We start from the raw sequence: 16097 nt of genomic DNA on the forward strand, positions 1-16097 counted from the left end.
CGTCCCTTACTAGATGTTTTTCTCATTGTTATGGTTCACCACAACAACAAATATATTATTTGGCCCAATGTATTGTATTCAAATTCAGCGGGATATAAATTTGAGGCCTAGTATTTAGGCGCTGGGTGACCGGTATGGATTTAGTGACAGAATTAGACTTGGAAATGCACAGTAGCGGGTGTGTGTGAAGTTATTCTGAATGACCCAATGTGCACCTTGAATATTATATACCCTTTTAGGGATAGATTTCAAATAGCTCTGATATAGCAGAAACCACTAAATTATGAAATTGTTAAATTGGGAATTGTATTTAAACCCAGAACAAAAAATGTGCTTTGACGGACACTAAATAACTTTCCCAGCCACAACAGGACAGCGTTAACGAGAGATTTAGCAGGATATAAATTTGAGGCCTAGTATTTAGGCGCTGGGTGACAGGTATGGGTTTAGTGACAGAATTAGACTTAGAAATACACAGTAGCGGGTGTGTGTGAAGTTATTCTGAATGACCCAATGTGCACCTTGAATATTATATACCCTTTTAGGGATAGATTTCAAATAGCTCTGATATAGCAGAAACCACTAAATTATGAAATTGCTAAATTGGGAATTGTATTTCAACCCAGAACAAAAAATGTGCTTTGACGGACACTAAATAACTTTCCCAGCCACAACAGGACAGCGTTAACGAGAGATTTAGCAGGATATAAATTTGAGGCCTAGTATTTAGGCGCTGGGTGACAGGTATGGGTTTAGTGACAGAATTAGACTTGGAAATACACAGTAGCGGGTGTGTGTGAAGTTATTCTGAATGACCCAATGTGCACCTTGAATATTATATACCCTTTTAGGGATAGATTTCAAATAGCTCTGATATAGCAGAAACCACTAAATTATGAAATTGTTAAATTGGGAATTGTATTTAAACCCAGAACAAAAAATGTGCTTTGACGGACACTAAATAACTTTCCCAGCCACAACAGGACAGCGTTAACGAGAGATTTAGCAGGATATAAATTTGAGGCCTAGTATTTAGGCGCTGGGTGACAGGTATGGGTTTAGTGACAGAATTAGACTTAGAAATACACAGTAGCGGGTGTGTGTGAAGTTATTCTGAATGACCCAATGTGCACCTTGAATATTATATACCCTTTTAGGGATAGATTTCAAATAGCTCTGATATAGCAGAAACCACTAAATTATGAAATTGTTAAATTGGGAATTGTATTTAAACCCAGAACAAAAAATGTGCTTTGACGGACACTAAATAACTTTCCCAGCCACAACAGGACAGCGTTAACGAGAGATTTAGCAGGATATAAATTTGAGGCCTAGTATTTAGGCGCTGGGTGACAGGTATGGGTTTAGTGACAGAATTAGACTTAGAAATACACAGTAGCGGGTGTGTGTGAAGTTATTCTGAATGACCCAATGTGCACCTTGAATATTATATACCCTTTTAGGGATAGATTTCAAATAGCTCTGATATAGCAGAAACCACTAAATTATGAAATTGCTAAATTGGGAATTGTATTTCAACCCAGAACAAAAAATGTGCTTTGACGGACACTAAATAACTTTCCCAGCCACAACAGGACAGCGTTAACGAGAGATTTAGCAGGATATAAATTTGAGGCCTAGTATTTAGGCGCTGGGTGACAGGTATGGGTTTAGTGACAGAATTAGACTTAGAAATACACAGTAGCGGGTGTGTGTGAAGTTATTCTGAATGACCCAATGTGCACCTTGAATATTATATACCCTTTTAGGGATAGATTTCAAATAGCTCTGATATAGCAGAAACCACTAAATTATGAAATTGCTAAATTGGGAATTGTATTTCAACCCAGAACAAAAAATGTGCTTTGACGGACACTAAATAACTTTCCCAGCCACAACAGGACAGCGTTAACGAGAGATTTAGCAGGATATAAATTTGAGGCCTAGTATTTAGGCGCTGGGTGACAGGTATGGGTTTAGTGACAGAATTAGACTTGGAAATACACAGTAGCGGGTGTGTGTGAAGTTATTCTGAATGACCCAATGTGCACCTTGAATATTATATACCCTTTTAGGGATAGATTTCAAATAGCTCTGATATAGCAGAAACCACTAAATTATGAAATTGTTAAATTGGGAATTGTATTTAAACCCAGAACAAAAAATGTGCTTTGACGGACACTAAATAACTTTCCCAGCCACAACAGGACAGCGTTAACGAGAGATTTAGCAGGATATAAATTTGAGGCCTAGTATTTAGGCGCTGGGTGACAGGTATGGGTTTAGTGACAGAATTAGACTTAGAAATACACAGTAGCGGGTGTGTGTGAAGTTATTCTGAATGACCCAATGTGCACCTTGAATATTATATACCCTTTTAGGGATAGATTTCAAATAGCTCTGATATAGCAGAAACCACTAAATTATGAAATTGCTAAATTGGGAATTGTATTTCAACCCAGAACAAAAAATGTGCTTTGACGGACACTAAATAACTTTCCCAGCCACAACAGGACAGCGGTAACGAGAGATTTAGCAGGATATAAATTTGAGGCCTAGTATTTAGGCTCTGGGTGACAGGTATGGGTTTAGTGACAGAATTAGACTTGGAAATACACAGTAGCGGGTGTGTGTGAAGTTATTCTGAATGACCCAATGTGCACCTTGAATATTATATACCCTTTTAGGGATAGATTTCAAATAGCTCTGATATAGCAGAAACCACTAAATTATTAAATTGTTAAATTGGGAATTGTATTTAAACCCAGAACAAAAAATGTGCTTTGACGGACACTAAATAACTTTCCCAGCCACAACAGGACAGCGTTAACGAGAGATTTAGCAGGATATAAATTTGAGGCCTAGTATTTAGGCGCTGGGTGACAGGTATGGGTTTAGTGACAGAATTAGACTTAGAAATACACAGTAGCGGGTGTGTGTGAAGTTATTCTGAATGACCCAATGTGCACCTTGAATATTATATACCCTTTTAGGGATAGATTTCAAATAGCTCTGATATAGCAGAAACCACTAAATTATGAAATTGCTAAATTGGGAATTGTATTTCAACCCAGAACAAAAAATGTGCTTTGACGGACACTAAATAACTTTCCCAGCCACAACAGGACAGCGTTAACGAGAGATTTAGCAGGATATAAATTTGAGGCCTAGTATTTAGGCGCTGGGTGACAGGTATGGGTTTAGTGACAGAATTAGACTTGGAAATACACAGTAGCGGGTGTGTGTGAAGTTATTCTGAATGACCCAATGTGCACCTTGAATATTATATACCCTTTTAGGGATAGATTTCAAATAGCTCTGATATAGCAGAAACCACTAAATTATGAAATTGTTAAATTGGGAATTGTATTTAAACCCAGAACAAAAAATGTGCTTTGACGGACACTAAATAACTTTCCCAGCCACAACAGGACAGCGTTAACGAGAGATTTAGCAGGATATAAATTTGAGGCCTAGTATTTAGGCGCTGGGTGACAGGTATGGGTTTAGTGACAGAATTAGACTTAGAAATACACAGTAGCGGGTGTGTGTGAAGTTATTCTGAATGACCCAATGTGCACCTTGAATATTATATACCCTTTTAGGGATAGATTTCAAATAGCTCTGATATAGCAGAAACCACTAAATTATGAAATTGCTAAATTGGGAATTGTATTTCAACCCAGAACAAAAAATGTGCTTTGACGGACACTAAATAACTTTCCCAGCCACAACAGGACAGCGTTAACGAGAGATTTAGCAGGATATAAATTTGAGGCCTAGTATTTAGGCGCTGGGTGACAGGTATGGGTTTAGTGACAGAATTAGACTTGGAAATACACAGTAGCGGGTGTGTGTGAAGTTATTCTGAATGACCCAATGTGCACCTTGAATATTATATACCCTTTTAGGGATAGATTTCAAATAGCTCTGATATAGCAGAAACCACTAAATTATGAAATTGTTAAATTGGGAATTGTATTTAAACCCAGAACAAAAAATGTGCTTTGACGGACACTAAATAACTTTCCCAGCCACAACAGGACAGCGTTAACGAGAGATTTAGCAGGATATAAATTTGAGGCCTAGTATTTAGGCGCTGGGTGACAGGTATGGGTTTAGTGACAGAATTAGACTTAGAAATACACAGTAGCGGGTGTGTGTGAAGTTATTCTGAATGACCCAATGTGCACCTTGAATATTATATACCCTTTTAGGGATAGATTTCAAATAGCTCTGATATAGCAGAAACCACTAAATTATGAAATTGCTAAATTGGGAATTGTATTTCAACCCAGAACAAAAAATGTGCTTTGACGGACACTAAATAACTTTCCCAGCCACAACAGGACAGCGTTAACGAGAGATTTAGCAGGATATAAATTTGAGGCCTAGTATTTAGGCGCTGGGTGACAGGTATGGGTTTAGTGACAGAATTAGACTTGGAAATACACAGTAGCGGGTGTGTGTGAAGTTATTCTGAATGACCCAATGTGCACCTTGAATATTATATACCCTTTTAGGGATAGATTTCAAATAGCTCTGATATAGCAGAAACCACTAAATTATGAAATTGTTAAATTGGGAATTGTATTTAAACCCAGAACAAAAAATGTGCTTTGACGGACACTAAATAACTTTCCCAGCCACAACAGGACAGCGTTAACGAGAGATTTAGCAGGATATAAATTTGAGGCCTAGTATTTAGGCGCTGGGTGACAGGTATGGGTTTAGTGACAGAATTAGACTTAGAAATACACAGTAGCGGGTGTGTGTGAAGTTATTCTGAATGACCCAATGTGCACCTTGAATATTATATACCCTTTTAGGGATAGATTTCAAATAGCTCTGATATAGCAGAAACCACTAAATTATGAAATTGCTAAATTGGGAATTGTATTTCAACCCAGAACAAAAAATGTGCTTTGACGGACACTAAATAACTTTCCCAGCCACAACAGGACAGCGGTAACGAGAGATTTAGCAGGATATAAATTTGAGGCCTAGTATTTAGGCGCTGGGTGACAGGTATGGGTTTAGTGACAGAATTAGACTTGGAAATACACAGTAGCGGGTGTGTGTGAAGTTATTCTGAATGACCCAATGTGCACCTTGAATATTATATACCCTTTTAGGGATAGATTTCAAATAGCTCTGATATAGCAGGAACCACTAAATTATGAAATTGCTAAATTGGGAATTGTATTTCAACCCAGAACAAAAAATGTGCTTTGACGGACACTAAATAACTTTCCCAGCCACAACAGGACAGCGGTAACGAGAGATTTAGCAGGATATAAATTTGAGGCCTAGTATTTAGGCGCTGGGTGACAGGTATGGGTTTAGTGACAGAATTAGACTTGGAAATACACAGTAGCGGGTGTGTGTGAAGTTATTCTGAATGACCCAATGTGCACCTTGAATATTATATACCCTTTTAGGGATAGATTTCAAATAGCTCTGATATAGCAGGAACCACTAAATTATGAAATTGCTAAATTGGGAATTGTACTTCAACCCAGAACAAAAAATGTGCTTTGACGGACACTAAATAACTTTCCCAGCCACAACAGGACAGCGGTAACGAGAGATTTAGCGGGATATAAATTTGAGGCCTAGTATTTAGGCGCTGGGTGACCGGTATGGATTTAGTGACAGAATTAGACTGGGATATGGCCAAAAAATAACCACACTATTGCTGGTTAAATGCACTTGGTGACGGGCGCAGCTTGCCCCTGATTTAGTATATGGCCAAAAAATGAACAGACTATTGCTGGTTAAATGCACTTGGTGTCACAGCTTGACGCACCACACTACTGAGGGTTAAATGCACTTGGTGACGGGCGCAGCTTGCCCCTGATGTAGTATATGGCCAAAAAATGAACAGACTATTGCTGGTTAAATGCACTTGGTGTGACAGCTTCACCCTGATGTAGGCTTTAGCCAAAAAACAACCACACCATTGAGGGTTAAATGCACTTGGTCGCAGCTTGGATGCACTTGGTCGCAGCACCGCACAAGACACAAAATGGCCGCCGATCACCCCAGAAAAAAGTGACTGACAAACGGTCTGGGCAGCCTAAAAACAGTGAGTGAGCATTTGAATTTCAGCAGCTCAATGATGCACAGCTGCAGATCGATCGATTAATCAAGTGAAGTCCTTTGGAGGAGTTAATCTGCCTAATCTCGCCCTACTGTCGCATCCGCAACCTCTCCCTACGCTAATCAGAGCAGAGTGACGGGCGGCGCTATGTGACTCCAGCTTAAATAGAGGCTGGGTCACATGGTGCTCTGGCCAATCACAGCCATGCCAATAGTAGGCATGGCTGTGACGGCCTCTTGGGGCAAGTAGTATGACGCTTGTTGATTGGCTGCTTTGCAGCCTTTCAAAAAGCGCCAAGAAAGCGTCACAAAAGCGCCAAGAAAGCGACGAACACCGAACCCGAACCCGGACTTTTACGAAAATGTCCGGGTTCAGGTCCGTGTCACGGACACCCCAAAATTCGGTACGAACCCGAACTATACAGTTCGAGTTCGCTCATCCCTATCCATGATTGATTTAGTACTTCCAACATTTGGGGAAGAATAATTCCCTCATGTTTTCGGTATACCTCGAATGGAAAACCGTCCAGCCCTGGGGACGTATTACCCTTGATAGTTTTTAACGTGTTCTGTAACTCACTCAGTTGAATCGGTCTATTCAACCATTCTATATCTTGTTGGTCAAATTCCGGAATCTTTATGTTATCTAAATATTGATCTATTTTTCCTCCCTGATCCATAGGGCCGGCCTGACATAGCACGGAGAAATATCGCATGAATTCCTCTAGAATGTCATCCGGGTCTCTTAAGATATCTCCTACCTTTGTCCTAATACCGTTAATATTGTTGCTTCCCCTTTGGTTTTTTACTATTGTGGATAGTAGTCTACTTGGTTTACCGGATTCGCTAAAGGTCCTCAACCCCGAGAAAAACATTTTATTTTGTGCTTTTTTATATAGATATTGTTTATATTCATCTTGTGCTTTTTTTAATTGAAGTTGTTTTTCTGGAGTATTTGTCTGCACGATCTCATTCATTATCTGATTAAGCGTGCCTTCTATTTCTTTTTGAGTTTGTGCAAAGATTTTTTTTTGTTTCCTGATTTGGTATGAATATACACCTCGAAGGTATGCCTTAAGCGAATCCCAAACCATGTGTATGTTTGTTGAGTTAATATTATCGCTCCAAAAGAGCTTTATTTCCTCATTAATCTTGTCCACGTCCTTTATTAGCGTTATCCAATGAGGGTTGAGTTTAAAATTCCTATTTTCCTTAGGTTTATTATAACTATCCACTATTACAGTAACCGGAGAGTGGTCGGAGATACCGTGATTTTCATAATTAATTTTTTTAACCCTATTGATGAGTCCAGGGCTGGCGAGGGCCAAATCAACTCGTGACATGGACCTATATGTATTACTAAAGCATGAGTATACCTGTTTATTACCATAGAGAGATTGCCATGTATCAACCAGTCCCATTTCTTTACTCATTCTGAATAATAAAGAACTTGAACTGATATTTTGTTCGTAATTAGTTATGGTAGATATCCTATCTATTTTAATGTCCATGACCGAGTTGAAGTCGCCCACCACCAGCACCGGGCATTCCTCTCGTACCGAAATATAATCCATCAATTTACATAATACCGTTGCTGTAAAGGGCGGTGGAATATATATAAAAGCAAGTATGCTCCTTTGACCCTGCCACTGACAGTGAAGAAAAATATACCGGCCCTCTTGATCAATTAGTTGTTCTATTGGAACATAGTCTACCTGTCTATTGTGAGACAGTGACAGGTCTCACGCAGCTTAGAGGAAAGGAAGGGGTGGATAGTGCGGTCCACACCCCCATTCCACCACAGGTGAGGCGAGCTGGAGATAATAAGGGCTGGCATAAAGCACCTCCCAGGGTGTTAGCAAGAGGGAAGTGTTGTCTTGGGACAGAGACTGTGACAGAGGCCTGGAGGCTCTGTGAGAGTGGTCTCAGCCAGGCAAGGCTGAGGGGCCACGAGGCTGGGTGGTAGCCTGGAGTTGGGGGACGCGGCGACGCCCGGGAGGGTCGCAGGGCCATAGTCAGGCGGACTACTGAGCCCCAATCCCCCACAAGAAATACTAATCTGGAGACAGTGGGCGTACTGTGCTCTGTACAGCCGGGAGGCTGAAGGTTGGGCTCAGAAAGCCGCATCTCATCACGGGTGTGAACTGTGCTACGCTTTAGGTGAGTCAGGCATCTATTTGTTTAGTTAGAGCCTAGCCGGGCAAGTGTTTGTTATTTTTGTATTATTGTTTATGTTCATGCGGATGTGCCGCAATAAAGCACAGTGGTTGGATCTGAAACTTGGTGTCCTGAAGATATCTGTGCGAATGACCCCCAAACAAGAGGCGTATCTGTGTTTGCAACCCCTGGGAAAGAGCTAATCCCCTACACTATGTATATAAACACTGATTCCGCGAGAATATGTGGAGTAACAGGAATGATATTCATAAGAGGCCCATCTCCTTCCGCCAAGCGCTGCCACTTTTTCATCCGATAGGTGTGTTTCTAAGGCCTCATGCACACGACCGTTGTGTGCATCCGTGGCCGTTGTGCCGTTTTCCGTTTTTTTTCGCGGACCCATTGACTTTCAATGGGTCAGTGGAAAAATCGGAAAATGAACCGTTTTGCAGCCGAGGCCGTGATCCGTGTATCCTGTCCGTCAAAAAAATATGACCTGTCCTATTTTTTTGACGGACAACGGTTCACGGACCCATTCAAGTCAATGGGTCCGTGAAAGAACACGGATGCACACAAGATTGGCATCCGTGTCCGTGATCCGTGGCCGTAGGTTGCTTTCATACAGACGGATCCGAAGATCCGTCTGCATAAAAGCTTTTTCTGATCTAAGTTTTCACTTTGTGAAAACTCATATTCGACAGTATATTCTAACACAGAAGCATTCCCATGGTGATGGGGACGCTTCTAGTTAGAATACACTACAAACTTTGTACAAGACTGCCCCCTGCTGCCTGGCAGCACCCGATCTATTACAGGGGGATATGATAGCACAATTAACCCCTTCAGGTGCGGCACCTAAAGGGGTTAATTGTACTATCATATTCCCCTGTAAGAGATCAGGGCTGCCAGGCAGCAGGGGGCAGACCCCCCCTCCCCAGTTTGAATATCGTTGGTGGCACAGTGTGCGCCCCCCATCGGGCCCCCCCTTCCTCCCTCTAATGTTAGAAATCGTTGGTGGCACAGTGTGCGCCCACCATCGCCCCCCCTCCCTCCCTCTAAAGTTAGAAATTGTTGGTGGCACAGTGTGCGCCCACCATCGCCCCCCCCCTCCCTCCCTCTAATGTTAGAAATCGTTGGTGGCACAGTGTGCGCCCACCATCGCCCCCCTCCCTCCCTCTAATGTTAGAAATCGTTGGTGGCACAGTGTGCGCCCACCATCGCCCCCCCTCCCTCCCTCTATTGTAATAAATCGTTGGTGGCACAGTGTGCGCCCACCATCGCCCCCCCTCCCTCCCTCTATTGTAATAAATCATTGGTGGCACAGTGTGCGCCCACCATCGGCCCCCCTCCCTCTATAGCAGTAACAACATTGGTGGCAGTGTGCGGCCTCCCATTTCCCCCCCCCCCCCATCATTGGTGGCAGCGGAGTTCCGATCGGAGTCCCAGTTTAATCGCTGGGGCTCCGATCGGTAACCATGGCAACCAGGAAGCTACTGCAGCCCTGGTTGCCATGGTTACTTAGCAATAGTACAACAGTAGAAGATTCATACTTACCTGCTTGCTGCTGCGCTGTATGTGACCGGCCGGAAGCTCCTCCTACTGGTAAGTGACAGTTCTTTAGCAATGCGCCGCACAGACCTTTCACTTACCAGTAGGAGGAGCTCCCGGCCGGTCACATACAGCGCAGCAGCAAGCAGGTAAGTATGAATCTTCTACTATTGTACTATTGCTAAGTAACCATGGCAACCAGGACTGCAGTAGCATCCTGGTTGCCATGGTTACCGATCGGAGCCCCAGCGATTAAACTGGGACTCCGATCGGAACTCCGCTGCCACCAATGGGAATGGGAGGCCGCACACTGCCACCAATGTTGTTACTGCTATAGAGGGAGGGGGGGCCGATGGTGGGCGCACACTGTGCCACCAACGGTTTATAACAATAGAGGGAGGGAGGGGGGGTGATGGTGGGCGCACACTGGGCCACCAACGATTTCTAACATTAGAGGGAGGAAGGGGGGGCCCGATGGGGGTGCACACTGTGCCACCAACGATATTCAAACTGGGGAGGGGGGGGGGGTCTGCCCCCTGCTGCCTGGCAGCCCTGATTTCTTACAGGGGAATATGATAGTACAATTAACCCCTTTAGGTGCTGCACCTGAAGGGGTTAATTGTGCTATCATATCCCCCTGTAAGAGATCGGGTGCTGCCAGGCAGCAGGGGGCAGTCTTGTACAAAATTTGTAGTGTATTCTAACTAGAAGCGTCCCCATCACCATGGGAACGCCTCTGTGTTAGAATATACTGTCGGATCTGAGTTTCACGAAGTAGCTCATATCCGACAGTATATTCTAACATAGAGGCTTTCCCATGGTGATGGGGACGCTTCAAGTTAAAATATACCATCGGATTGGAGAAAACTCCAATCCGATGGTATAAAAGAACTCCAGACTTTACATTGAAAGTCAATGGGGACGGATCCGTTTGAAATGGCACCATATTGTGTCAACATCAAACGGATCCGTCCCCATTGACTTGCATTGTAATTCAGGACGGATCCGTTTGGCTCCGCACGGCCAGGCGGACACCAAAACGACTTTTTTTTTCATGTCCGTGGATCCTCCAAAAATCAAGGAAGACCCACGGACGAAAAAACGGTCACGGATCACGGACCCACGGACCCCGTTTTTGCGGACCGTGAAAAAAAACTGTCGTGTGCATGAGGCCTAACAGAGCGACTATGGCTGGTAAGTGTCTTGAGACTAAGTCAAACACTGCACACCTCTTAATTTTTTCCGCGAAACCGCGAATATTCCATGTCAATATTCTTGACATTGTTTTTTTTTTCTAGATTTAGGACAGCGCTGGACGGCGGGGTAGAGGCACACCCTCCATAACTCGACGGCTCCCTGCGGAAGAAAAAAACTAAACAAACCCTACCCCCGTACTGACCTGCGAGTCGCTGGATGCCACTCATAGGTCTCTATCAGTGAGCTGATACCCCCCCCCGCCGTTGACCCCCCAGCTCCCCCCTGTATTACTGCAAATAACTTATTTAATGCCCTTGGAGTCCACCCAATCAGTTGCGTCACTTGGGCTGGAAAAAAATTGAACTGTTTCTCTGTAAATAACCCGTAATTTCGCAGGATACATCATGGAGTATTTTAATTGGGCTTGTATCAGTCTCTTCTTTACTTCCTTATATTCTCTTCTTTTATCTTGCGTAACCTTGGAGAAGTCCGGGTATATCTCTTACGGAGGCCAATTTAGCTAACAACGGTCTTGGTGCTGACCCTGGTGGTGGTTTTCTTATTGAGATGCGGTGTGCTCTCTCCACTATATGTGATGGGGCTGCTTCTGCGAATGTGACATTATCTAAAATCCATTTTTGGATAAAACCTGTTGAATCATCTCTTTCTGCCCCCTCCGGAAAACCCACTAATTTGAGATTGCTTCTCCGGGACCTGTCCTCCAGATCCGCCATTTTTTCCTTCAGGGCCTTATTATTGCTCTCTACTGTTTCAAGCCTTTTTTTATCTGATTTGTATCTTTTTGCAGTTCTGTAGTCAATGTTTCATACTCTTTTATACGTTGCCGCATTTTATTTAAATCGTCTCTGATTACAGAAATATCAGTCTGCACTGCTGCCACCGTGGTTGTCAGGGTGCTTAATGATTGGTTTGTTGTATTAACTGCCGCCAGTATGCCTGCTAATTTAAGTTCAATGTTACCCATCTGATTGTCCACTTCTGATACCCTATTTTCTCCTGCCCTGTTTAGCAGGTTTTCAGTGTGGTCACCATCCTCCGTCTGCATTGGCTGCTTCTGATTGCTTCTCGTCTTGCTTAATGAGGGTGGGGATTTAAGATATTTATCTAGCTGCGTCATGGTGTTCCGTGCTGTACCGCCTTTCAGTGAGGTACTTCCAACCGACTTTCTGTTTTGCAGCTTAGGTCCCATTCCCCCCCCCCCTCCCTTCTCCCTCTCTCCCTACCCCCTCCCTTTTCTTAAAAAAAAAATAAATTAAAAAAACACAAAAGTTGCGCCACCCAATACGGAAAGCCCTATGTCTCCTTGCACAGAAATGTCTTGTATGTCTTGTAATATAACACAAAAAGCAAGCAAGGGGTCTTACGTTACTTGATCTCCCGGTGTTCCTGACTCCTGGATATTTTTTCAGGATATGTCAGACCATGTATCTTCAACGCCGTCCTGAGTCATTTGGCAGCCAGTGCTACCGCTTAAAATGTAGAAAGTCAAGGACTTGAAGAGGCGTCTTATAACAAAGCGGAACAGCATCAATATGGCACAAGAAGGAGACTTCACAGTTAAGTGGCACCCCAAAGCTTCAGGGCAGGTATGGCAGCAAATTACACTCTCAATATTCCGAACAGGCAGAACAGGCAGGGCTCCCAAAAAGGGCTCAGCAAGTGAGGTTACAAACAGGTTGAGCCTCCAGGCTCTCAATTCAACCCCAGACCACCACTATTGGCAGGAGGGTTAGTGCCACCGGCAGGCTCGGAGGTGCGGTGTCTCAGTCAGCATTACACTGGAGCGTCTCAGCCAGCGCTACACATAAGCGGCATCTCAGCGGGGTTACACAGGAGCGGCGTCTCAGCCGGCACTTCACCGGAACGGCGTCTCAGCCAGCGCTGCTCAGAAGAGGGTAAGCGTCTCAGCCAACGTTGCACAGGTACAGGTACGGCGTCTCGGCCAGCGTTGCCCAGTTTAGCAGCGACTCGGGGACGGCATATAGCGCTGCATGTCAGGGGCCGGAGCTAAAGCCGGCATGGGGGCGGGGGGACCGCGGCACGTAACTCACGTCATGCCGCTCCGCTCTCCCGTGTCAGTGTGAAAGGACTCTGACAGAGGGGTTTAACATTGAAGAACTTTTAATAAACATTGTAACCTTCAAGTGTTCACAAAGAATACAATCTAAGAGGGCGCTTAAGGCAGAAACTTGAACTTTTAGGGTACTGGGCCTAAGATTATTGTTAATTAAGCCCTTCTTGCAAAAAAAATATAAAAAATCATTGATGAGAGGAATGTTTGGAGGGAGAGAAATATCTACTTCTGTGTTTGCAAATCTGAGAAAAGCCTGCTAGCCTAACGGGTGGCAATAACCTGGGCAGAAAGACCTCTAAGAATCTCCTCTCACTATCCAAGCCATCAGATGCAGCTTTTCTACCTTTGGACGGATAAGAGGTGAGGACCCCTATATAATAAATCTTTCATCTCTAGCAGAACCCAGGGGTCTGACAGGGACAGCATCCTCAACCAGAACCTTCTTGGCCAATATGGGGCAATGAGAATCCGCCCGCCATTTCCTTTCTCAGTTTCTGAAAAACTCTGGGCAGGAGGCATATTGGAGGGAAGGCATAACATAGACCCTCTCCCAAGATTGAGATCTATTCCCATCTGGGTTTCATGGAGAAGAACTTCTTGCACTTTCTGTTCTCTGAGGTAGAAAAGAGATCTAGTGGGGAGTCTCCCACAGACCCTTTATCTAATTGATCATGATTTAAGCACTAGTCCCCCTGCTGATTGTGCGACGGCTTAGAAAGTCTGCACAAATATTCTCTGACCCACTTTAGATGGACCTCTGACAGGCAGACCCCCTCTACCACATTCAGGATTCCTAGGGTAATTGTCATGAGAGACAGAGATCTTCCCTCCCCCCCCCCCAATTTTATGGGAGTGCGTCTTTAACTAGGTTACTATGTCTGTTTTCTGGTGAACTACATTACATTAAATCCTGCCTGACTTCTCTTGCTACACTCATTTATGGAGACTGTCCACCACTTTTCTACTTCTCTGATCAGACATTATTCTTTAGCCTATGTCCAATTCCTCAACAAGGCACACATGTCCTCTAGAACGGAGGCTTGGTCCCCCATTCTAGTGACTGGCAGGAGTCCTAGCGGTCAGACCCCTAATCATCTTGTGAATAGATGAGCAATGCTTTTTGTGGGTCAACCCCTTTAGGAGCAATATAAGGTCTCTTCATACACCATGCAATCGACTACTGGTGGCATGGGCCAGGGGTCTCTTCTACAGGTGTTATGTGAGTTTTTAGCGTTTTTGTCATGGCGCCAGTTGCATTTCAGCAACGAGGGACTAGGACCCCCTATGTAGAAGGTGAAAGTGGAACCCAGTTGTAGGAATGCCAGAGTGGTGTAAGGGTTGCCTATGGTGTCGCTTTAGGTGTGGATTTGCACTTTTCATGGTGCCCCTACCTGAATATCCGGAACCCCAAGCGTGGTCGTCTATGGCAGGGATAATAGTTGAGGGATTTGCAGAATGAATTGAGTCCAGACGTTTATTGGAGTTGAAACAACTTTACTTGAATAAACTTGCATCAGAGAACAATCTTCCAACCTTTTCTTACCAGCAGATTTTGGCATAAGTTCCGTCAGGCAAACATATTCAGCTCTGCTACATCTGCACTCTTTCAGCTCTGACATGCTGGCTGTCTTAAATAGGAACTTTTCCTCTCTACTTTCTGCTGTAGGCTGCAACTTAGCTTTCTGTAGTCTGACTCTGTCTTTGTCTGGATCTGTATCTTTGTATTTATCTCTGTCTTTATTCAGGGAATCTTTCTTCCTGACTCTGGTGGCACTCAGCTTAGGCCTCTGGACCAAGCAGAGAGGGGCTGCTGGCTGGCACACAGCCTTCCTCTTACAGGGGGCACTCTAAACTGAACTACTGCAGGCTCGTCCAACAGAGGCGAGGGCCTGCTGCTTCCCCAAAAAGGGGGTAAGCTAAACTGACTTTCAGTAACTAAAACTCCTCCCTCTCTAGAGAGGACCAGAATGGATAGACAAGTTCCACTCTAGAAAAACTAGCTCTGCCAAGATTACCGCCATCTTCTGGTGAACCAGGCACATTGCACTTTAACATTTTCATAGAATCTCAATACACATTATGCAGGACATGGTAATAAATGCATATGATGAAACAGGATCAACCATAGGATGAAAAAAGGTGGTAATGCCCCCTAGTGGGGTGTTACACACTGCATCTTATAAAGTTAAAGATTCAGCGCCATTGGCAAGGGAGGCCCCCTGGGCTCTCTTGGCATATGGGCCCGGTCGCAACCGCGACTGCTGCGACCGCTATAGCTACGGCAGTGGTCTGATCCCTGCTTCAATGCAGTAGAATACATCTCTATTGTACTGCATTGACTATCAGTGTATTACACAGTGTTGGTCACCGATGCTGCTGATGAAGACACCATGTGTGGGGCAGGGGAAGGACCGCAGGACAAGAATGCCCATCCTCATCCTAGTTCCTTAAGGTGTGAAAGGGATTCTGTCACCTCGTTTTAGCCTATAGAGATGCGGACACGCACGGCTAGATCGCCGCTAGCATGTCCGCAATATACCTGTCCCATAGCGCTGTGTCCTTTTTATTGTGTTTAAAAAATTATTTTAGAGATATGTAAATGAGCCTGGTAAGGATCCCAAGGGGCTGCACTAACCTTCTTGGAGCCCAGCCACGCCCCCCTGTGAAGGAGCCCAGCACCGCCTGCGTCCTCCGAATCTCCTCCTTGCTCACAAGTAGATCGCCGTAATCTCGCGACGCGCGAGCTCGCGAATGCGCAGTGCCGGTATAGTGTTCCTTCCCTGTGCTGGCATCAGCTTTAGGGAAGGAACTGCGCATACGCAAGCTCCCGCATTGCGAGATTACGGCGATCTAACTGTGAGCAAGGAGGAGATTCGGAGGATGCAGGCGGTGCTGGGCTCCTTCACAGGGGGGCGTGGCTGGGCACGAAGAAGGTTAGTACAGCCCCTTGGGCTCCTTACCAGGCTCATTTACATATCTCTAAAATCATTTTTTAAAC

The sequence above is a fragment of the Bufo gargarizans genome, unplaced genomic scaffold, assembly GCF_014858855.1.
Source record: "Bufo gargarizans isolate SCDJY-AF-19 unplaced genomic scaffold, ASM1485885v1 original_scaffold_1773_pilon, whole genome shotgun sequence".
Taxonomy (NCBI): domain Eukaryota; kingdom Metazoa; phylum Chordata; class Amphibia; order Anura; family Bufonidae; genus Bufo; species Bufo gargarizans.